Source organism: Onychomys torridus, chromosome 4 (genome assembly GCF_903995425.1).
Source record: "Onychomys torridus chromosome 4, mOncTor1.1, whole genome shotgun sequence".
Lineage (NCBI taxonomy): Eukaryota > Metazoa > Chordata > Mammalia > Rodentia > Cricetidae > Onychomys > Onychomys torridus.
In genome coordinates, this window is record NC_050446.1 from 100,993,988 (window position 1) to 101,019,516 (window position 25,529).

Consider the following 25,529-nt stretch of genomic DNA (forward strand, 5'->3'; position numbering starts at 1 on the left):
ACTCAGAAGCTGAATATGAATTATAAATGCTGCTCAGCCGGTAGCTCAGACTTGTTACTAGCTAACTCTTACATTTAAATTAACCCATTTCTATTAATCTATTTATTGCCATGTGACTCATCACTTTACTTGTCCTCTGGCATGTCTTGCTTCCTGGGCGGCTTGCTGGCATTCCCCATGACTCCGCCCTTCCTCATCCCATCATTCTCACTTTGGCTTTTGCTCCTAACTTTATCCTGTTCAGCTATTAGCCAGGCAGCTTGTTTACTAAACCAATCACAGCAACATATATTCATTCACACAGTGTAAAAGAATATTCCACAGCACTTCCTCCTTCTTAACTTAAAAAAGGAAGCTCTTAACTTTAACATGGTAAGATTATATACAATAAAAGTTATCAAGTAAGAATTATAGTTACAATATGTAGCCTATTTGTATTTGGCAAAATTAGAGAAAAATTCTATTCTCTATTTTATCTTTGCGACTATAAAGTTTTACATCTAATTTGCCTTTTTATCATAATTAAGGAAAACTATGATTATCAACTCCATCAAAGACCCCAGAAGGATGAAATGTTACCTAATGACAGGGACATCAGGCTGTCTGGACAGTCACTCAAAGCTTCTCTCCAACATTGGGGCATCCATCTTTGGCCTACAGGCCTAGCATATCTGACAGACTTTCCTGTGAGGCAGGGAATTTTGAAGGACTGTCCTATCTTGTCTTGGTAAAGTTTGGCAGTCACCTTTCTTATGTCCTGCTGGTCCAGTTTGGACAGTAATTGTCAGCAATTGAGGCAAAGGCAGTTTCTTTGCCCACAAGACTAGCTTTTGCCATAAAGAAAACAAACTCCATATGTAGTTTCTTTGATGCTCAACATCCTCTTTGAAGTAACTGGTGCTACCAGGAACATGTCTCACTGTCAAGAAGTCTAAGTTCTTAAAACATTTTAAATGCCATATTCTGTAGGTCTTTAAAGTGTTTGAAGAATGCCTATCTATCTGAAATATATCTCTGTATGATCTTGAAATCCTAACTAACATGACTATAAGTTTGCTATTATAGATGACTATTAATCTGTAGAATTCTTTTTTGGGGGGGGGGGGTAGGGAGCTGAGGACCAAACCCAGGGCTTTGCGCTTGCTAGGCAAGCACTCTACCACTGAGCTAAATCCCCAACCCTGTATTTCTTAATTATATATTTTAAATGACCTGCATAAACATAGTACCCTAAAGAGTAGAAATATACATATAGTATAGCAAAATTAACTTTAAATCTGTATCAATCACCCAAAATCCATACCACTGTAAAATATCTAAGATTCTGGTGATAGTGGCACATGCCTTTAGTCCCAACTGGGGAGGCAGAGGCAAGTGTATCTCTGTGAGTTCAAGGCCAGCCTGGGCTACAGAGTGAGTTCCAGGAAAGGTGCAAATCTACACAGAGAAACCCTGTCTTGGAAAAAAAAAAAAAAAAAAATCTAAGATTAATGCTTGTTTTTTGGATTCAAGTAGATTCAACAATCTATCCTTTTATCTCATCATTTCTACATTATATCCTCCTTTTTTCCTTTAGAAAGAGATCTTGAATTTAAGTTCTTTGTTTAGCTTTTTTCCCTGCATAAGCAATAACAACTTATAACCAACCCCTTAAATGAGGACAAACATTCATAATTTTGTGGTGGTATTGTGTTCCCCGAAATATTGTGTGTTCCCCGAAATAAACTTATCTGGGGCCAGAGAACAGGACGGCCACAATATTAAACATGAGGATAGGCAGTGGTAGCACACGCCTTTAATCCTAGCATTTCAGAGACAGAAATACCTCTGGATCTCTGAGTTCAAGGCCACATTAGAAACAGCCAGGCATGGTGACACACACCTTTAATCCCAGAAATCCAGCCTTTAATCCCAGGGAGTGATGGCAGAGAACAGAAAGATATATAAGGTATGAAAACCAGGCACCAGAGTTAGTTAAGCATTTGGCTGGTTAAGCTTTGGAGCAGCAGTTCAGCTGAGAGCCATTGGGATGAGGACACAGAAGCTTCCAGTCTGAGGAAACAGAATCAGCTGAGGAATTGGAGAGGTGAGATAGCTGTGGCTTGTTCTGTGTCTCTGATGTTCCAGCATTCACCCCAATAACTGGCCTCAGGTTTGTTCTTATTAATAAGACTCTTTGATATTCATGTTACATAATTTATTTTTGGGAATCTGGGTGTAGTTCTCTAGACTACTTCCTGCTGATTGGGGGTACTTGTAATCTTTGGGGGACCCTAAGAAAATTAAAGATTATGGTCATGTCCTGACTGGAGTATTCTGTGAGGCTGGATCATCTCAGCCATCAGCCTGTTCTGGATGCAGAACTCAGAGGAAACTACAACAGAGGTCCTCTGAAACATTGGATCATCTGGGTCATCCATTCCCATTGGAGATTTTTCAGGGGATCTTCCTTGATCAAACCTGATTTTTCTTAACCCAGAATGAATCCAGAGCCTCTCATTTTCTGTGGAAATAAAAAGAGAACCTCTTCCAAAATAACATAACTTTTGACTTAAATTTTGAAGTCAAGATAGATCTCAGAGATAGAGGCCTCTGGGTGCAATATCATTCTTGCCATCTCCTTACCCCCAACCCCAGGTAGCCATTTTGAGGTAGACACAGTAGTGAGCTGAAGAAGGGGGGAAAAAAATCACCAAGAATTCAAAGCCTGTCTGGGCTACATAGCAAACTTGAAGTCACTCAGGGCTACACCGCAAGACTTTGTCTCAAAAACCCAAAAAGCAAGACTAATGGTTTCCTTTTTCATTAAAGTATCTGTTCTAACCAAAGCAGAGTAAACCAGAAAGAATAGATGGCTTAGAAAATAAGGACCCAAAATAAAGGCAATGGAAAGGATTCAAAAGGTTGATGACCTCAAGGAAACAACTGTGCCAGACATGGAAAGCAAATTCAGAATGGAGCAATAAATCCAGGAAGGAGTCCTCCAACACAGGCCAGTAAGCCTCTTGAGAAGGGACTAAAACTTCCAGTCAGAGTCTGAGAAGCGTGACGGTGGATATAAAAAGGATAAGTAAAATATTAAAAGAGGCTGTTTCTCAGAGAAAAGCAAAAAATAGTAAGTTTTTCAGTCATACTGTATATATGCATATATTACAGAATATAGGCTGAATAATAGCCCCCAAAGATGTCTATACCAAGAACTTGTATTGACTTACATGAAAGATTTTGTAGATGATTACCCAGGTGAGCCCAATGCAAAAAAGGAAGGAAGGGCTAAGAATTATGTGGTAATAATATGATATTGACAGTAGATAGGGTGTTTCAGTGTGTATATGTGTATGTGCACGTGTGGGCAGATGAGGTAAGATGGAACATAAGAGGATAAGGGGTAGAGAGGGAGAGGTTGAAACTGACATTAATTTAAAGACACTGGAAGGGTCACCATTCAAGAAATAGCTGGACATAGTGACAAACCCCTGTAATCTCAGCAATGGAGAAAATGCAGCAAGATGACGGAGTTCAAAGCCAGCCAAGGGGCCATCTCAAAGAAAATAAAATACCCCCCTCCCAAAATCAAAAGACAGGCGGCGGTGGCGCATGCCTTTAATCTCAGGCTCAGAGGCAGAAGCGGGAGGATCTCTGTAAGTTCGAGGCCACCCTGGGCTATAGAGTGAGTTCCAGGACAGCCAGGGATACACAGAGAAACCCTGTCTTGACAAACAAAGAAAATAGCAAAAAGTGTATTACTATACCAATGTGCACCCCATACTACCAATGTACAAGAATCAATTTATCTACAAGGTCCCCACTCTCTACAACCATAATCTTGATCTCAGAACTCAGGACTCCATGCCAAACATCCTGTGAAGTCATAGAAAGCAATGTTGTTAGTTGTTTTCTTATTCTTTGTCTCTTTTAGGGAGGCCCGCACCCAGCTCCTAAATAAATCACACGTGGAGGCTTATTCTGAATTATAAATGCCTGACCTTACCTTGGATTGTTTCTTGCCAACTTTTCTTAACTTTAAATTATCCTATCTACCTTTTGCCTCTGGGCTTTTTCTTTTTCTTACTTCTGTATACCTTTCATTGTTTCTTACTCTGTGGCTTTCTGTGTAGTTAGGTGGCTGGCCTCTGGAGTAGTCCTCCTCCTCCTCCTCCTCCTCCTCCTCCTCCTCCTCCTCCTCCTCCTCCTCCTCCTCCCAGTTTTCTCCTCCTATTTCTTCTCTCTGCCTGCCAGCCCCACTTTCCCTGCCTTCCTATTGGCCATTCAGTTCTTTATTAGCCCATCAGGTGTTTTAAATAAGCAAAGTAACACAGCTTCACAGTGTTCAACAAATGCAACATAAACAAAGGTAACACACTTTAAAATAATAGTCTACAAAAAAGCAGAGAAACTTTTTCTCGGGGTAACTAACCCACTTACAGGAACTGTGACGAGACACCAGATTTCAGCTGAAGTGCCCCTTAACACCTTAAAGCTTTTTAAGAAGGGTGTGGGGCTGGAGAGATGGCTCAGGGGTTAAGAGCAACGACTATTCTTCCACAGGTCCTGAGTTCAATTCCCAGCAACCACATGGTGGCTCCCAACCATATGTAATGAGATCTGGTGTCCTCTTCTGTGTACATAATAAATGAATAAATCTTTTAAAAAAAAAAAAAAAAAAGTGCCTCTTGTCCCTGAGAATCTAGGGGAAATGTTCATCTTTCTTCTTCTGTGGCATTCTTTTACCCACTTCAGCAATGCAAACCTGCTCCAAACCATTTGTGCTCTAGAGTGCATGTCCTGCTCAGTGCCCCTCTCTCTTCGCTAGTACCTGCTAACCCTGCCTGAAGCATGCACTTTATCTGACCCACCAGTAATTTACCAGCATTCAATGATGGTACAGTATACACATGTATACAATATCATATATTACATCTATACAGTCTAAGAATTTTTTTTCCCTCTGGGCGGCAGTGGCACACGTCTATAATCCCAGCACTGGGGAGGCAGGCAGATCTGAGTTCAAGACCAGCCTGTTCTTTATTTAAAAAAAAAAAAAAAAAAAAAACGCTTCTCTCTCTTGGGCTGGTTCCATACTGTGTTTGCAGTTTTCTTTAGCAGATTACTCCATGCCTCTAGCATCTTGGGGACTTTACTCTGGTAAAGGCCTAAGGAATTTTCTGCTCAGAGCTAGGCACGGTGGCACATGCCTTTAATCCCAGCACTTGGGAGGCAGAGGCAGGTGGATCTCTGTGAGTTCAAGACCAGTCTGGTCTACACAGGGAGTTCCAGGACAGCCAGAGAGATCCTGTCTTTAAAAAAATAAAATAAAAATAAAATTTTTAAATTAAAAATAACAAGAAATCCTGTCTCAAAAAAAGCCCAAAATAATAATAACAATATAAAAGAATTTTCTGCTACTAAAAAGTCACAAGTATGCTGCAAATGTGACTAAAGGGAGCTGGAATTCCACTCCAAGTAAACACTTCTATAAGTTGCCTTAGCCATGATGTTTTGTCATAGCAACATCAAAGTAATTAATATAGAAATTGGTACCTAGAATGGGCTGTGGCTATGAAGAATCTGATCACGAGAGTGTGGAAGAGTGTGGAAGTCTTTGGAACTTTGGACTAGAAAAGCAGTTGAATGCTGTAATCAGAGTTTAAAGAGCCATTCTCAAAGCCTGGGAGACAGTAATTCTGAGGGCAATGCAGGCTGTGTAGGCCCAATTCAAGGTTCCAAAGGAAAACAATACCAACAACTGTGCTAGACGACATTTGTGAGGTATTTATGGCAAAAGAAAAAATGGCTGGTTTCTGCTCATGTCCTAAGAAGCTGCCTGAGGCCAAATTAAAAAGGAATGAACAGATATTTTGGCAGAGAAAACATCAAGAGTGCACAATGTTGAGTATGTGCCATGGATACGGATAACAGTGATGTAGGTCTACGGCAAAAGTGAACAAGTGGAGCAGAAATACAGAATGTATGGTCTGGAAAGAAAAGAACACTGACAAGTTTAATGTTATACAGCCAAAGCATGTACTATTGTTAAGATTAGCATGATTTTGTCTCTGTGCACACACATGTGTATTTTGAGACAGGGTTTCTCTGTGTACCCCTGGCTGTGCTGGAACTCACTCTGCAGCCCAAGCTGGCCTCAAACTCAGAGACCAAAGCTGCCGCTGCCTCTGCCTCCAGCTCTAGGATTAAAGGTGTGCACCCTCCCACCCGCCTTGCCACACCTCCTACCCCAGGCTAAGATGAACACTGATAAGGAGGGATCTGCTCTGCACTATGACCAAGTAAAAATTCAACAAAAGCAATATACAAGTACCTCAGAATCCGGGGGCTAGGGAGTAGCTAAAGGGTAGACAGCTCACCTATCAAGTATGAGACCACAGGCTCAACCCACAGAACAAAGGGAGTATAAAAACCCTGAATTATAACTCTTAAATAAAAATTTAAAGCTCAAATTTTATAGGCAAACACCTTGTTTTAGGTAGCCTTCCATCATGCTATGATTCTCTCCCTCTATTAAGTTAAACTTCTTTGTTTTATATACAGGTACACTGTAAACATCCATAAAGTTCAGTTTTAAATATTAAAGATATTGGAACTAAGAGCACTTGTTCTTGTAGAGGTCCCTGGTTTAGTACTGAGTACCAACTAGGCAGCGTACAACTGTCTGTAACTCCAGTGCCAAGAGATCTGACATCCTCTTCTGTAGTCTTCCAGCACCAGACAAACACAAGGTGCACATACGTACTACAAGAAAACACTCATACACATAAAATAAAAATGTTTTTTTAAAAAGATGTTACTAGGGTTGGGGGTTTAGCTCAGTGGTAGAGCGCTTGCTTAGCAAGCACAAAGCCCTGGGTTCGACCCTCAGCTCAAAAATTAATTAATTAATTAATTAAAAAAGATGTTACTAAAAAATAATAGTTTCCTTATTCTAAACTATTTCCTCAATTTCAGATACAAAAGACATCATTCTACTCCACACTATCAAAAATTATTGTAACTTTAATATACGTATAATCAGCTGGGCAGTAGTGGCAGTGGTACAAGCCTTTAACCCCAGCACTCAGGAGGCAATGGCAGGCAGATCTCTGTGAGTTCAAGGCCAGCCTGGACTAGAGTGAGTTCCAGGAAAGGCACAAAGCTACACAGAGAAACCCTGCCTCGAAAAACCAAATATATATATTCATATGTATATGTATAGTCAAAAGGAAAAACATTAGTAAAAAATTCACACAAAAAAGTAACAATTTTAGCCAAAAATACTTTACATGAAAGATTGTATTGATTATCTCATAGAAAAATTGGCAGATGATGCTAACATATATATTTCTCAGAAGCAGAAATATGGGGGCTAGAGGTAACTCTGCAGTTAAAAGAGTACATATTGCTCTTCCAGTGGACCCAAATTTGGTTCCCAGCACCCATGTTGGGCAGCTACGATTGTCTTTAACTCCAGCTCCAAGGGATCCAATGTCTTAGACATCTTACACTCACAAATTTAAAAATAAAAATCAATCTTTCTTTTTTAAATAACAACCACCAAAAAAATGATATAAAATGGGACTGGAGATGGCTCAGCAGTTATAAGCACTTACTGCTTTTGCAGAAGACCCAGGTTCAGTTCACAGCACTCACACTGATGGCTCACAAGCACCTGTTAACTCCAGTTCTAGGGGATATGATGCCCTCTTCTGGAATCCACAAACGCCTGCAGACACGTAGTGCACATACATACACTCAGGCTCACACACATACATAAAATAAAATCTTTTATTCATTTTTTGTATGCTTTAGTTTTAAAATGCTTTGAAAATTTAGAAACTAAAAATGATTAAAAACTTAACCACTACCATGTACATAATATTTATTAAGAGTTTGATAACAAAATATGCATAGTGTTTAAGAGGGGAAAAAATTAAGATAAGCAAGGAAGGAAATTGTCATTTTTATCTTTGTAGCAAACACAGAAACTATCCTAAAAATGATTTATTATAACTTTAGATTTCCTACAATTTAAGTTTTAGTAATTTAAAATACCCTACATTTGAATTCAGCCATAAATCAGCAATTAATACAAGAACTAGAACAAATCCCTCATATTTTGAAATTATTATATATTTTACCACTCTTGTTTTTGTTTTTTTAGACAGGGTTTCTTTATGTAGCCCCAACTATCCTGGAACTTGCTTTGCAGACCAGGCTGGTCTAGAAGTCAAGAGATCCGCTTTCCTCTGCCTGTGAATTCTGGGTTACAGGTCTATGCTACCACCTCCTGCCTTATTTTACCGCTTTTTTCTCTTTTGGATTTTCAAGACAGCAAGAGAATTTTCTTCATAACAGATGCCCCCCTGAAAACTACTTGTATCTTTCTAATTGAGCTTTTAAACCAAAATGATGACTAGAGATTATGAATTAAAGTGTAGCAATATTTTATGTCTACGCTAGCAGAAAAAGGTTAGACATTGGTACAAGATTAAGTAAAGTACCATTTAGAAAAGCATTCAGGCCAGGTGGTGGTGGCGTACACCTTTAATCCCAGCACTTGGGAGGCAGAGCCAGGCGGATCTCTGTGAGTTTGAGGCCAGCCTGGACTACCAAGTGAGTTCCAGGAAAAAGGCGCAAAGCTACACAGAGAAACCCTTCCTCGAAAAAACAAACAAACAAACAAACAAACAAAAAGCGCTTTCAGTCAAACCCACCTCACCAATGTACACATCTGTGTTATAAAATAAAATTCAGCATGGTTTTGCCACACACACACACACACACACACACACACACACAACCAAAAATTATATAGAAAAAAAATCATTCAGCACCACTGACCTTTAAAGAAATTGCTAATCAAAAACAATGAAGAGTGGGCATGGTGGCACACACCTTTAATCTGAGTACTCACAAGGCAGATACAGGTGGATCTCAGAGTTCAAGGACAGCCTATTCCAAGAAGCAAGTTCCAGCCCAGTCAGAGATAAAGTGAGACCTTGTCTCAAAATAAAACAAAAACCAAATACCACAATCAAAATGAAAGACCATTTCAACCTAATTAAAAAAGCTATTTCAAGGGCTGGAGAGATGGCTCAGAAGAGCAATACTTGCTCTTCCAAAGGTCCTGAGTTCAATTCCCAGCAACCACATGATACCTCACAACCATCTGTAATGAGATCTGGTGCCCTCTTCTGGCCTGTAGGGATACATGCAGACAGAACACTGTACACATAATAAATAAATAAATTTTTTTAAAGCTATTTCAATAAATAAATAAGTCCTAGCAAGACTAAAGAGAATCACTCCCTGATGGCAGGATTGTAAATTAATAACAATAATGGGAGATTCCTCAAAAACTAAAGAGAACTGTCATGTGATCAATCAATCCAACCACTGGATTGACATCCTAAAAGAAATCATATCAGCATGCCAAAGAGAGAGCTGCACTCAGTTTATTGTATTATTTATTCAGGACAGCCAAGACATAGAATCAACTTAGATGCCCATCAAGGATAAAGAAATGTGGTCTATAAATGGAGTATTTCACCATGAAAAATAATGAAACTGTCATGTGCATCAACACGATTACCTATGTTAAGACCTCAAGCACAGAAAGACACTGCTGTTTACATGTAGAAGTTCAGTATGATCTCTAGGAATGAGATAGTGGTAACAAAAGCCTGGGAAGCAATAGAGAGGATAGTTAGGGGTAAAGTTCTCAATGGAGAGAAGGAATGAATTCTCATGTTCTATAGCACAGAATTGATTTATATCTATTAAATGAATACTTTAAAACAGCAATACTTAAAAACAACTGTACTCAGTATGTGCAGTGTGTTAATCTTAAAAATGTGTTGCTAGCAATGAAAAGAAAATAATATATGGATTATAATGAAAAACAGCCTATATAGTTCAGACCAAAAAAAAAAAACCTTTAGTGTGGTGGTCTGAATGAAAATGGTCCCCATGGGCTCATAGGGAGTAGCATTATTTGAAATGATTAGGACATGTCACTTTGTTGGAGTAGGTATGGCCTTGTAGAAGGAAATATGTCACTAGGGGTAGGCTTTGAGGTTTCAGAAACTCAAGTTAGGCCCAGTGGCTCACCATCTCTTCCTGCTGCTTGCAGATCCAGATGCAGAACTCCCAGCTACCTCTCCAGCATGTCTGCCAGCATGCTGCCATGATTCCCGCCATGACAAGAATGGACTAAACCTCTGCAAGCCAGCCCCATATAAGAATTGCTGTGGTCATAGTGTTTCTTCATAGCAACAGAAACCATAACTAAGAGAAGTAGGTATATACCAGATTTCAATTACTTTCAAGACCATGATTCATGACACATCATTCTATGAGTTAAGAGAACCACTATTCTTTTAAAATCTGAGCATATAAGTTACATGTGCACATATGCACAAAAACAAAGTAATATGACCACTGTGTGTAATAATATACTTCCTACTGTGGGCTACTATTAAGATATCTGGGGACTGAAAGTGTAGCTCAATAGTACCTGCTTTGATATATGAGGCCCATCCAAGTTTTAAAAACAACTTGAAAACTACTGATTGTTGCGATATAGTTCAAAGATAGGTCTCAGTGCATCTTCTAACAAGCCAAGCACGCTCCCTCGTTAGGACCTCAATCCAGAACATGTTCCCTCACTCTGACAGCCAGGTATTAAATAAATTCTTCTCACCACTTCAAGTGGCAGCCACAGCACACCATCTCTCCCCTTGCCTAGCTTTATTCCTGTCTATTTCACTCATTAGCTACCACCCAACCAGAACTGTTTACTACATCCTACACTCAAAAGGCAGCTGCTAGTTTTGTTTTGTTGTGCTCATTACTGTGAGAGCTGAAGAGCCTGGTATAGGATAAGCATCTGACTGGGTTTTAAAGGGGAAGGAAGGGGAAGAGCATTATCAACAAACAGAGAAGTTTCATGAATAGGGTCAAAGAAACAGTATGCAGTATGAAGAAGGCTGAGCATCAGAAAGCTGACTTTTGCCTGTAAAGACTGAAGACTACTGGGGGTTATTCAAAGGGTTACCTACCCAAACATTTATTCAGCACAGGTTCAAGTCATGTCGATTGGCACGGTGGTGAATGCAAAGGTCAACAGCACAGTGGAGAGGACAAAGGACAGAGCCAAATTCTGTCCTTAAACTTTTAGATTAGGAGCATGGGATTTGGAAGTTTCAAGGACATTATCCTGGCAGCTATATGCAGGATGAATTCAAGGAAGGAGAATCTAAGAAAACTACTGCTTGGTGGATATAATAAAGGAAAAGCACATATCACAGACAACTTCAAGATAGGAAAACGGGGGACTGATAGGAGGCTAGGAAGTAATAAATCTACAGGTGCTGAAAATTCTTTCGCTTTCCACTAACCCATGAGCACTCTCAAACACCAGCAGCATATAAAACAGCCATCTGAAAAGGAAAAAAAGGGGAGGAGAGGACCTTATCATTGGCAGGAATGATAACACTGGTAAGAGAACACAACACAAAGACAAGAATCATAAGGGCTTAAGAACAGAATACTAGATCAAGAGAAGTAAACAAGAGCCTTTATGGAGACAAGCAGCAGGAAGCTGCAGTAAGGGCTCAGCAGTCAAGAGTACTTGCTCTTGCAGATGGCAGGGTTCGATCCCCAGAACCTCAAGATGGTACCAGCCAGCCACAACTCCAATTCCAGGGATATGAAGCCCTCTTCTGATTTCTGTAGGAACCAGGCATGCAAGTGATGCCCATACATACATGCAGGCAAAACACTCATACATACAGTATAAATCTAAAATTTTCCTAAATAATGTCAAGCAATTTATCTATATTAGCTCCATATAAACAAGATAAAGTTCATTATTACTGACAAAAAGAAGTTCTCTTAAGCAGTCTGAATATGATATCCAGTGTTACAGTAAGTTAGGGAAGTAAATAAAAGAACCTTAAACAAAAATTGTACCTGGGCTCTTAACAGTAATGAAATAAAGGAATGAGGCAGACACTGGAGTAAATTCTGAAATTTATTTTCGTCTCCTATTTTATGTTTGTATATTTGAAAGCAGGGGGAATAAACCTTTACAGATAATGGTGTAACCAGAAAGAAAAAGTCACACATGGCAGCTAGTTCCTGAAAATACAAGATTCCTCTTTCATATAGTCTACAAAATGGCAGAACTGAAATTCACCATAGTGACAATAAACAATGTACAAGCTTATACTCTGTATTTTTCCAGTAAGTAGAAGTCAACTATATCAACTGAGAGTTAAAGAGGAATAGAAGAAAACAAAAACATGAGGTTAACAAAATTATTCCCAAGTAGCATGAGACTACTGACATTGTTCACCATCAATTTAAAGTGGTCAAGATCCTAACCATTAGACCTCACATGTGCTAAGACTTGAGGTCAAACTAAAGCAATCAGTGCTGGGAAGTTCTGATAAAGGGAGCACGGTAAATACGAAAGTGACTAATGTCAAAATGCACTGGACAAAGTTGTCTCAGTCTGAGAGACTCAACAACTCCCAACTGGGAGGTTTGCAAACAAGAGAACGCTATCTCTCATAGTCCCAGAGGACAAAGTCCAAGATCACAGTAGTATGGGTCAACAACATTCTTTTGTTGTTGTTTTTTGTTTTTCCAGGCAGAATTTCTCTGTGTAGCACTGGCTGTCCTGGAACTCTCTATGTGGACCAAGATGGCCTCAAACTCATGGAGATTCACCTGCCTCTGCCTCCTGAGCACTAGGATTTAAGGTGTACACCATTACACGGACAGGGCAAACTGGCTGTCTGCAGTTAAGGGCACTAACCTCACGCATAAGGGGTTTACATTCATCATCTAGTATCCTCAACATGAATTTCAGGACACATTCAGACCACAATATTAAGGAAAAAAGAATAATCAGTCACATGGGTAAAGGCCAAAGATTTCACATAAACATTTTGAATATAAAGGAAAACTTTTATATCACTTATACACCAATGTTTTCTGTTTGGATATAAGTGTTATAGACACAAGGGAGATACAGCAAAGTAGCTACTTCCAATAGTCTTACCTTGTTTTAAGTAAAGGGACACTGAGATAAGGTTTTTCTGTGTAGCCCTGACTGTCCTGGAACTCACTTTGTAGACCAGGCTGTTCTTGAACTCAAGAGATCTCTGCCTTCTTGGATTAAAGGTGTGTGCCACCATGTGCCAGCAGATAGTTTTTCATCATGAACGAAACTTAAGTCTAGTATAATTTTATGGCCTTGATAACCACTTCTCTACATCTACCAAATGGGTGGGAGCTATGTTAAAAGCAGTATCATGATACGCCCCTACTCACTTCTTTTAAAGAATCACTACTATAATATACTACCAGATCAGCAGTAGCCTACCTCTCTAGTGTAATGAGATTGAAACAACTAACTTTAGTAGACACTCGAGATACTTCTAGAAAAAGATGCTGTATGGTATAATAAAATTACAGTATCAGTGTATTTAGCCTAATTTTAAAAAGTAGAATCACAGTGGCTAGTGAGTTGGCTCAGTGGGTAAAGGGGCTTTTCTATGTGTGTGATGCACAGGAACAAGATGTTATGTATCCCACAAGTGTTTGGAAGAGTTGGGTCAGATCCCCTAGAACTGGAATAACAAGCAGTTGTGAGCTACCTGCCAAGGGTGCTAGGAACTGAACTTGAATGTTCTGATTGAGCAGTGAGTGCTCTCAGACTCTCTGCAGCCCCAGGGCAAAGACCTCTGCCACCAAGCTAGTCCTAAATTTAATCCGAGGCCCCATGTGGTAAAAGGAGTGAGATGGCTCCCTAACTGTCCCAAATTGTAATCTCCAAGTGTCATGGCCCTCTTGCACCCATACAAAAGCAAATAAATGAACGAACAAACAAATGAATGAATGCAAAGCAATCTTACCAAATCTGACAGCAAGCCAGTTAGTAAGTCCCATTAGGCATAAAATCTTAATAATTTCCAGCTAAAATAGACATGTTTGAAAGGAGCTATTGTACTGGACTCCTTCCAAAGGTTATGTAACATTACTGCACGCACACACACTCCAAGATTATTGATTTCAAGGGTTCTGAATAGTGGGGCTGAGACCCCACGATAACTATGTACACTAGGTTGGGCATGGTGGCTCATCCCTGTAATCCCAGCATCTGAGAGGATGAAGCAAGTACTTACACCAAGTTCAAGGCCAGCTGGACTACATAGTGAGTTTGGGGCAAACTGAGGTTAAATTGAGACTGTAAGGAAAAAAAAAAAAAAAAAACCCACCTAGTAAAACTTACTGGTCTGGTAACTAAGGCTATGGTTCTCAACCTAGAGTCAACTGACCCTTTCACTGGGTCACCTAAGACCATCCGAAAACAGATATTTACATTACAATTACGATAACAAAGTTACCGTTATGAAGTAACAATAAAAATAATTTTATGGTTGGGGGTCACCACCTGAGGAACTGTATCAAAGGGTCAGAGCATTAGAAAGATTGAGAACCACTGACCTAAGGCATCATTCCAACCAGTTATCTATGCACTAACTCATTTAACAATTCCCATCACCATGATAGGTGCTAGAATGATCCCTCCTGTACGAAGAAGATAACCAAGGCACACAGGAAGAGTCAGGAACATCTCTGATTATCAACAATGCTTCAACTGCAATTCTTCACAGCTTTTTACATCAAGATAAATCAAGATTTATCTTTGGAGAAATTACTTCCAGCCTAAGTCTCTACTTCGATGTCATAAACATAAGCAGAGCAAATACAGATGCACTAACCTGTCTGAATAACACTACAATGCTGAGTTCTGAGGAAACAGGTCTTAACTCTAATTTCTTCTGACACTAAATGTATCTTTTATAGGGATAAAGGAACAAATATCTTCAGAAAAGTAAACTGCTAATTATCACTGACCCAAAGTTGAGACATTAATGCTATAGAAACATAATTATTAGTTGTAAAGCCATGGTTGGGGTCACTGGAAAGCTACCTGACTTCAAGTAGAAAGTTTACAATTATTATTTTATAAACTAAGCAGAGAAATTGAAAAGGTCCCAACACACACACACACAAAGTTTAGGAGACAGAAATGCCAGATCATTACATATCATATACAGATGTCAAAATATCTGTTTTTGTAGACAGGGTTTCTCTGTGTAGTTTTGATGCCTGTCCTGGATCTCACTCTGTAGACCAGGCTGGCCTCGAACTCACAGAGATCCACCTGGCTCTGGCTCCCGAGTGCTGGGATTAAAGGCGTGTGCCACCACCGCCTGGCTTTAGGTGTCAAACTGTCTTATGTGTTGATCTATAAACAAGTTCCCAGATGTCCAAGAACATGAGAGTCTCTAACGTCTCACAGTGAAATGAGGGCTGGACCCATTGGTGCGTTGACAGGCACTAGGCAACCTGAAAGAAACTCTAGCTCCCTCAAAAGTGAACTTCTGACTTAAAATGTCACCTGACACATTTTGAGTATGTGATGTTTGCCCTAACTGTTACCTGAAGAGATACTTAAAGGTTTTCAAAATGCCAGGGAAGGAGGGGGGGAAAAAACAACGAAAATCAGATAAAATTAACTAAGATCCAATCTTTTTTATATGAATAGCACACATTAAAAACGTACCTGGCACTTTCTGACAATGATACGAAGAGTGGCCAGATGCTTCCTGTTGATGGAACAGCAGAGAAAGGCCAACTGACAGATTCAGACTAGAGGTCACAAGAAACCACTGGAAACTCAGCTTCCGTTCAAAACCAGGAGGCCCAAACTCATCTTGAAATTTTACACATTAATCACCCACACCTAAGAAACCCAGACTGACTCAGAGGGAGCTAAGAGCGTATATATGCACAGTATATATGCATATTACTTATGCTTTGTTTCAAAGGCCTCACTCATTTTCAACTGAAGTCTGGAACTCTACAGTGCTTTAAAAGTGTCCTCTTGAAAAAGTTATTTATACCCAGGTCTTTACAAGCACATCTACTATGCTCATAAATCTGCTTTATTATCTGTGTACATCATTAAACAAAAACTAGAACTTTAAAATCTCTTGTCACTTTGCCTATTTCCAAATGTTCCTGAGACTTCAAGACCATCGGCAAATTATAATCTCTGTAATGCTTTGGTATCTAAAATTCCCATCTTTAAAAAAGTTAGAGCCCTCTCTCCCAAAATATAGGAATCATTCTTCTCATTCATATATTTTTTAAAGTTTGTCTTGTACAATATCCTGACTGTACTTACATGGTGAGAAACAGGGTAGGGTGTCATATTTTGTAAAAAGAATAAAAAGCATGATGTACAGTGCTTTCCAGTGGTTGCGTGGTATGATATCACAAGACTGCATGCAAAAAAAATAGATTTAAGAATCTGTTTTCTGTTTAGGCTCTAAAACAATTTGCAAAATTGCAAAAGAACGTGACTCTTGCCTAAATCCTGAGTTACACAGAAATTCCACTTTTCACAAAGTAAGAATAATAAAGGGATAATAGTTATCGGTTTCCTTAAAATTCAAAGTCAGAGTCTGAAGGCCTAAGTCAAAATCTATCAGTTGAATTAAATTAACCTGGACGAATCTCTGTGAAATAAACTACCTTCCGCATAATAATAAATTCGGTCCGTTTTAAATTCTGGAAATGGCAACTATTTCACAAGGACTAGTACCCCAACGCTTTAACACTTCAGAAAGTAACTTGCCTGAATAGACAGCAAACCAGTGTCTGGAGAAAGAACTTAAAAAATTATTTCCACGTTATGAAGCTCGCTTTCGGAAATTCTGTGGTTTCGCCCCTGCTTTAAACAGATGTGTCTGCTCAGACACAGTCCAAGCGGGCTTAAAAGCAAAAGCTTCAAGGGAAAACACAGCAATTAGGCCCGTGCCATTCCCTTAGCTTTCGCTTTGGAGATGCACACTTCAAGCGAGGCACGCGGCTTCAACCCGGTGGGAGAGAGGTTCACAACAGCACACTCTACACCGATCTGTGCCTAGCCAAGAGATCACCGGACGAAACTCGCGGCTTCTTTCCCGCACCCGCGCTCGCGTGGGTTCCGCAGGCAAAGTCTCCGGGGCAAAAGTCTCCACCACTGAGACTGGCAGGCTCCGTCCCTTCGGGGCTCTCCCGTCTACCCTGCCCTGGGCCGGCTGCTCCCGCCGAGACCCGAGCGCTCCCGGCCCCGTGGGCCCCAGCGCGGCCGGGCCCGGCCTTCCCGCTTGTCGTCGGCCCGGCCCGGCCCAGCCCGGCGTTCAGGCCGCCGAGACAAAGGAGCGGGCGGGGGCCGCGCCGCCTCTCCAGCCGCCCGCCCCACGGGCCCGGACCCCCACGGCCATTGCGACCCCACCGCAGCCCCGGCCCGTGGGGACCGCAGGAGGCCGCGGCGCCTGACCGAGGAGGGGGCGGCGGCCGCCACCATGTCTGCCGCCCCTCCCAGAAGCCAAGCGCCGGGCGGACAAAGCGCGGCGGCGGCGGCGGCGCGGACACCGAGGCCGACCCCGCCGACCCCCGCGAAACGAGCGGGGCCGGGAGCCCCGGAAACCCGGCGCCTTAATGCAATAAACAGGAAATCGCGGGGATGATCTGGGTTCCGGGGGAAGTGGAATTATTTTTTACCAGCGAAGAGATCAACTTCCACATCCGGTGGTAACAGGGCCCTACACAGACCCGCACTGACCTGGAAAAGCTTCGGGAGCGGCGGCGGGGGAGCAGCGGGAGGAGGTGCGGGGACCGCGGCGCCTCGGAGCCGGCAGGGCTGACGCGGCCCCGCCACACACAGAGCGCTTCGCTGCACAGGGCGCTATTTTCCGAAAATGCCGCGTCTGGTCGGCGCCCAAAATCCCCACCGAAAAGTCCCCGTCGGCGCGGAGGGACACGGCGGGCGAGCTCCCAGCATGCCTGCGGCGGCTTCGCCAGCCCGCGCCGGTTTCCGCCCCTCTGCCCCCGGGAGCAGGCCTGCCGCCACCCTCCCCCAGCCCCGTTCCGGCGGGAGAAAGGGACGAAAGGGTCTGGTTTTGACTTTAAACAGAGAGAAAGGAAATAAGCCATTTCTAGCGCTCGGCCACACAAAGGCTGCGGCGGAATGATCCACTGGGCGACCGCAAGTCCCGGCTCGCCCGGCGCCTGCGCGGCAGCGGGGTGAGCGCTGCGGAGGCCATGTGCGCGGCCGGGTGTTCCGCGCCGTGGGGCGGGATGTGTGGGAACTAGGGTGCGTGTGCTAAGCGTCCTTTCTCCCCGGCGTGGCACCCGAAACCCGGGGACTGCGGGACGTTTGGAGCTTAAACTTGCTCGTGGGGTGTTGTAGCAGATTCCCGGCAGGCGGAAGGGCCACTAGGAACCTAGGATTTACCTTTGAGTGGTCCTTCCTGGAAGGTAGACCCGGAGGCGCTGTTGGAGGTGTCAGTGCAGAACAAAAGATGTGTCCTCTTCACCTGGCGTAAACTGATCGTGTGTGAGGAGAATGTTTCTGCGGTTTTGGTGGTTTTTTGTTGTTGTTTTATGTTGTAATAGTGACACTTTTCTCCATGCCTGCAATGTCAAGATTTTTTTTATTTTCCGAGACAGGGTTTCTCTGTAAGAGCCTTTGGCTGTCCTAACAATTTGTATACCAGAGTGGTCTTGAACTCACAGAGACCCCCTTGCCTCTGCCTCTGGATTGCTGAGATTAAAGGCGTGCGCTACTTCGCCGGGCGTTGAGTGTTTTGTTTTTGTTTGTTTTTGGTTTTGTTGTTTTTTCTTTGGTTGGTTGGGTTTTGTTTTGTTTTTTCTTTTTCGAGACTGGGTTTCTCTGTAGCTTTGGAGCCTGTCCTGGAACTGGCTTTGTAGACCAGGCTGGCCTTGAACTCAGAGATCCCAGTGCCTCTGCCTCCCGAGTGCTTGGATTACAGGTGAGCACCACCACCACCCAGTGAGTTTCGTTTCTTTTTTTTTTTGAGCTGAGGATCGAACCCAGGGCCTTGCACTTGCTAGGCAAGCGCTCTACCACTGAGCTAAATCCCCAACCCCTGGCGAGTTTCATTTTTAATGTACCAAAAGTGTATTGGGAGATGGCGATTTATGAAGAAAAAACCTCGTAAATTTTAACTTACTCGCTTTGGTATGTTCAACAGGGAAGTCCACTACCCGTGGAACTTTTGGCATCTGGGACACTTCCGGCAATGTATCCTAAGATGCCTTCAAATGCGTAATCGTTGTGTCTCCACTTGCCCTTTTTACTAACATGGTGAAAGTTTGTAGTCAGTGTGACTTAACTAAAGAATAGCAAAGTAAGCAATATGGGGGGAGGGACAATAGTCTTTTTTTTTTTTTAAATATTTTATTGTTTTGGGTTTTTTGTAGTTTTTGTTTTGCTTTTCTTTTGAGACAGAGCCTCACTATGTGAATATGTGAAGCTCTGGCTGTTTTCCTGTAACTCAAAATGTTGATCTGGCTGAGCTCAAACTCAACAAAGATCTACCTGCCTCTGCCTCCCAGTTGCTGAGATTAAAGGTTTAGCCAATATATCCAGCTGTTACGGTTTTTTTTAATTGTCACACCTTCCCATAACATTTTGAGTAAATGGTTGCCGCAAAATTCTTGCCTTTGTTGTGCTATAGGTCATAAACGAGTATACATTATCAGTGATTACAATGGCAGGAAAGCTGCCGAATTTTGGTGTGATTTCGGAGGAGGGTCACACACACACACACACACTAACGTGGGAAGGAAGAATCAGGTTCACATTAGTAAGGGAATTGGTGAAGGCCCCCCAGCCAAAGGAATAATAATGCAAAGGTTTAAGAAACAAGCAAAGTAAAAAAGACATCATTCTAAGCATTCCCAGAGATGTACCTGTAGAGGTTTAGTGACAGCCTCAAATGCCGTGTGAATGAATGAATGAATTGATGTCTTTGACTGGTCATGTAACCATAAAAGCAAAAATAAATAAAGTCTAAGGCATGAGAAATAGTCATTGGGAAGGCTATAATGACTTGGGTTGAGGTAGTCGTAAGTAGAAATGAAGAAAATCACAACTGCTTGTTGAGAATTTGGAGAATCTGTTTGACTGGATGAGAGACTGTCTGGAAGATGTCAAAGGTGACTGTCAAGTGTGTCAGAGGAGTACCTGAAGGATGGTAATGTGTTCACTGGGAGTGGAAGCAGAGAGGAATGTGTGCTGGGAAAGGCTACGCCTCTTTGATCACGTAAAGCCCGGTCCTGTCTAATCAACCGTTAGCTGTGTTCATTCAGCAGTTGTTTGTTGGAACACCCACTCTGCCTGATACTGTTTTGTGTACTAGAAAAGATAAAAGTAGCAACAAAGAACATCAAGGGAAGAAAGACTAAAGATTTCAAACAAAGAGAGATAATGTTCCATAATAGTTTCACAAAGGAAAAGGGGGGGGGGGATGGATAAAGTGAGAAAGCAGACTAAATACTGGCACTTGGTCAGAGGTGGGCTCACCTGCCGTTTGCTCTGAGCTAGGCCCTGACTGGGAAGAAGTTAGGGCAGTTTGTGAAATCAGCGGGGGTGGGAGGTCAGAAAGGAGATCCAGGTGGCTGAAGTAGACAAGGAGCAAAGGAGGGATGGTGGGAGATAACTGCAGCTTTGGGAAGATGAGGTCATTGATAGCCGTAGGGAACGGAGTGGCGTGGCCATGGCAGTAGAGATGGAGAGAGCAGATGGATCCAAAACACAGCTTTAATAGACATTAAGCCATTAAGTGTGGAGGGAGGGGAAGAAGAACCAATAGCGTATCTAAGCTTTGAGTATGGTTGCCTAAGCTACTGCCATCAGGTAGAAATATAAGCTACGTATAATTTTGTAGTAGTTGCATTAAAAATGTGAAATTAATGTCTTAAAGATTGCCGCCAGGCGGTGGTGGCACTCAGAAGGCAGAGGCAGGCGGATCTCTGAGTTCGAGGCCAGCCTGGTCTCCAAAGTGAGTTCCAGGAAAGGCGCAAAAGCTACACAGAGAAACCCTGTCTCGAAAATCTTAAATAAATAAATAAAGATAGAGTTGATTTTTGTTTGTTTGTTTTCCAAGACAGTTTCTCTGTGTAGTTTTGGTTCCTGTCCTGGATCTCACCCTGTAGACCAGGCTGGCCTCGAACTCACAGAGATCCATCTGGCTCTGCCTCCTGAGGGGCTAGGATTAAAGGTGTGCGCCGTCGCCCAGCTAATTTAGTATTTTACATTCTTTTTTCCACTATTTGAAATCTAGTGTGTAAGTTATATTTAAAGCATAAAGCCCTGAGTATCCATAGCACTACCAAAAAAAGTTTGAGACTAGGCCAGAAAGCCTTGAATGCTAAGCTAAAGGATTGTGAATTCAACCCTAGAAACACTGACCCATGAGTGATTTGGGGGCCAGCATTCTGTTTAAGGCTAGAAAGAGGCCACTAGGTGGCCATGTGGTGACTCCTGACTAAGACCAATGCTTCCTTCTATTGTTTTGACTTTATGAGGTTCAGTTAGCTTTGATTATTCTAAAACAATGCCGCCAAAAGTCCAATTCATTAGTTAGTGTCAGTCTGCAGACCCTTCACTTTGTTACCAGCCAAGACATTTAAAAAAGAGTAAGCATTTAGAAGCATGGAGCGCAGATTAATATCTGTAAATGTACCATCCAGAACTGTATTGTTGCATGATTTTTTGTTTTTTCTAGGCAGTTTCTTTGGCTGTCCTTGGAACTCTGTAGACTAAGCTGGCCTCAAACAGATCCACCTGCCTATGCATCACCATGCCTAGCTCTTGGATGTTTTTTTAATTTCCCTTTTCCAGTAATTTTGTTTTATAAATGTATCTCTTTTTATTTGTTTGGTTGTTTGGTTTGGTTTGGTTTGAGACAGGGTTTCTCTAGTAACAACCTTGGCTTTCCTGGAATTCACTTTGTAGACCCAGATGACCTCAAACTCACAGAGATCCTCCTGCCTCTGCCTCCTGTGTGCTGGGATTAAAGGTGTGCACCACCACTGCCCTGCATTTGTTTGTTTTTTTAAGGAAGGGTATTGTGTAGCTAAGAATGGCCCTCAATTCCTGGTCTTCTAGTCCCTACCAGATAACAGGTATACACCACTACATGTGGTGCTGTGGCTCAAATCCAGGACTGGATCTCTGTTAACCAAGCTACATCCCAGCCTTTCAGATCATTTTTATAATGCTACTCTAGAAGCATGAAGAGAGTCAGAAGGATCAAGTTTTCAGAAGATGCCAAATCTAATTTTATTTTTTGTACTTTATAGTAAGAACTGTTATTAGTACAAGAATATCTCATGTTCTTGCGCGCGCGCGCGCGCGCGCGTGTGTGTGTATGTGTGTGTGTGTGTGTGTGTATGGGTGTTTTGCATGAATGTAAGTCTCTGTCCATGCCTAGTGCCTGGAAAGACCAGAGGAGGCTAGAAGAGGGTGTCGGATCCCCTGGAACTGGAGTTATAGATAGTTGTGAGCCACCATGTGGTTGCTGGAACTTGAACCTTGGTCCTCTGGAAGAACAGCCAGTGCTCTTAACTGTTGAGCCATCTCTCCAGCCCCCTTCTGTAGGCTTATAAAGTTCTTGCTGCTGATCATCAAGTCTATAGAGGGCTTGCTGGCTTCTGCAGATGGTTTTTGGGTGGCAGGGGGTGGAGCCATATTTGAAATGGACAGTGCTTTTTGGTTGTGGGGCACAAGATGCCACAACGTCCTACAATGGGGGTGGGATGAGTAGAGACCACACTGGAGTCTTTATCTTGGGTCAGACACACAGCATGTCACATGGTCCCGAGGTATCCTGATGTAGGTATGGTAGCAAACTGGCTCTGGGGATCTACACCTGGAGTACCAGGTCATCTTACATACAGTAATGGAGCATCATGGTTAGGTAGGCAGATGGGTGGAATGGAGATCTGTGTTAAACTCTATACACACTGGGCAGCGCAGTGCTTGGGGTGGCTGTTAGGCTGGTGAGTAGGCTGGTGAGTAGGCAGAATGGGTCTGGAAGTCCAGGTTGGGCTCTGTTATATGTAGGCATCCAAACCCCGGTCCTCGTGTTTTCACAGCAAGCACTTTGCCACTGAGCCACCTCCCCCATCCCTGTAACATGCGATAGATACTCTGTGACAGCATTTTGTTCACCTTGCTGCTGCTTTAGCAAATATTGAGGTTTGGATGTGAATTGATCCCCCCAAGTTCAGATGTTTGAATACTTGGTCCCCAGCTAGAATGCTGTTTTGAGATGTTATAGAACATTTTGAAGGTAGGGCTTAGCTATAGGCAGTGCTGGTTGAGGGGGTGGAGCAAGCCTTCGTATTTATAGCCCAACCCTGCTTCCTGTCCTGTCTGCTTCCTGACCTGCTTAGACGTGAGCCAGTAGCCTCACATTTCTGCTGCAGCCAAGAGTGGCTCCCACTACCATGCCATCCGTGCCAAGATGTGCCCAAAATAAACCTCACTCCATAAGTTTGCCTCCTGTCCTGTATTTGATCACAGTGACCAAGAAAAGCAATGACAACAGATTATCTAATACTCTGAATCCTTCACGATTGTTTTGGTAGTGTTTGTAGCATCTTCACCAGAAACAGAATCCATTTTAAGAAACTACTTCCTGGGGGTTGGGGATTTAGCTCAGTGGTAGAGCACTTGCCTAGCATGCACAAGGCCCTGGGTTCGGTTCTCAGCTCTGAAAAAAAAAAGAAAAGAAAAGAAAAAAAAGAAACTGCTTTCTGGGATGATGTGGTGTGACTATTCCTGGGAAGAGACGTGAACAAATGTCTACTTACCAGATGGGGAACATGGCAGAACAAAATAAAGATACCACCAAAGTCCAAGTTGGTGAACACCAGAATTTAATTAGGGTTATTTACAGGGCCAGAAATAACTCAAAGACAGTTATATTACCAAAATCCCAACCCAGCGTGGGAGACAGTTCACAAAAGCTGGAAGCCTGGGGCACACTGCAGAGCCTGTAGGCCACTCAACAGCTTGGAGAATGTCCTTTCCAGGTAGTTCAGTTGTTCTAAATGTCTTCCAGGCAGCTTGGCCGGTCTCTGCTTCTTCTAAGCAATGTTTCTTGTCTGGGATTCTTCTGGGCCAGTGGTTCTCAACATGTGGGTTGTGACCCTCAGAAAATACATATTTCCAGTGGTCTTAGGAATCCCCAACCATGAGAGGAGAGAAATAGCTTAATGGATAAGAGCACTGACTGATGTTCCAGAGGACCTGAATTCAATTCCCAGACTGTCCTGTGTCGGATCACACCAGACTAAAAAATAAAAAATAAAAGGAGGAAGAAATCCCCAACCAAACATTTATTTTTGTTGCTAGTTCGTAACTGATTTTGCTACTGAGGGAGTGTCTCAGATGGTCTCAACCCACAAGTTGAAATCCTGTTCTAGGCAGCTTGTCTTGTCTAAGAATGTCTCAGGAGTCTCTACTGCTTATCTACACATTTGGGGAGGGAGGAGCCTAGTGAATCTTTCTGTTTTTAGGGACTTCCTGAGGCTATTTGAGTTGTTTCCTTCCTGAGATTAACAGACTTCCCTGCAGGATAGAGTTTCACCTCCATCTTATTGTTTCAGCTCCCTGTAAACATCCTGTGTCTGAATGAACTGCCCCATGTGAAATCAAATCCTGGAAGAAACTGCTAAACGACAGGTAGTGATATGGTTCAGCAGGTCAAGGCTCATGCCACCGAGCCTGATGGCCTGAGTTTGATCCCCATGTCCCACGTGGTAGAAGAGAACTGATGCCTGTGAGTTGTCCTCTGACTGCCACATGTGTTCCATGGCATGTGGATGTACCTGTTCCCTCCCCCGCACAAAAAAAAAAAAAAAAAATACATGCATGTAATTTTTAAAGTATTTTATTTTTTGTAAGGGACAGAATAAATGCAATCCCCACTGCCACAACTAATATAGTCAGATTTTCCACATTGGGAGAAATCGTAGGGTTCAGCATATCCAGACTACAATGGATGAACCTTGCCCTGAGAACCCCACCTATATGATCATAGTGTCTTGGTTAGGGTCTCTATTGTTGTGAAGAGACACCATGACGACTCTTACAAAGGAAAACATTCTATTGGGGTGCCTTACCTTCTCAAGTTTAGTCCATTATCATCATGGTGCAACATGATGACGAGCAGACAGAGATGGTGCTGGAGAAGGAGCTCAGTCCTACATCTTGTCCCACAAGCAGCAGGAAGTGGTCTGAGACACTGGGCATATCTTGAATATATATGAGACCTCAAAGCCCACCCCCTCAGTGGCACACTTCCTCCAACAAGGCCACACCTACTAATAGTGCCACTCCCTATGAGCATATGGGAGGCAATAAGTATAAATAAATTAATTTTGTTTTGTTTTTTATTTCTTTTGTTGTTGTTTTTCCAAGACAGGGTTTCTCTGTGTAACTTTGCACCTTTCCTGGAACTCACTTGGTAGCCCAGGCTGGCCTTGAACTCACGGAGATCCACCTGGCTCTGCCTCCCGAGTGCTGGGATTAAAGGCATGCGTCACCATAAATTAATTTTAAAGAAAGAAATCCTTTTTTTTTTTTTTTT

General features: G+C 42.4%; 1 protein-coding gene and 1 non-coding gene across 9 annotated transcripts in view; both read right to left on the reverse strand.

Moving 5' to 3' along the window:
- Gabpb1 (GA binding protein transcription factor subunit beta 1) overlaps positions 1-17,918 on the reverse strand; it is a 55,117-nt gene extending 37,199 nt beyond the window's left edge. For 3 of the 8 annotated variants that reach the window (XM_036184432.1, XM_036184430.1, XM_036184427.1), the window contains exon 1: positions 17,687-17,918. The gene's annotated coding sequence lies outside the window, so the exon portion shown is untranslated. The other 5 variants (XM_036184431.1, XM_036184425.1, XM_036184424.1 and 2 more) reach the window with 3 other exon arrangements.
- Positions 17,919-24,841: 6,923 nt separating this feature from the next.
- LOC118583328 lies at positions 24,842-25,001 on the reverse strand. Its single transcript, XR_004944906.1, has one exon. It is a non-coding gene; the product is annotated as a U1 spliceosomal RNA (small nuclear RNA).
- Positions 25,002-25,529: the final 528 nt, after the last annotated feature.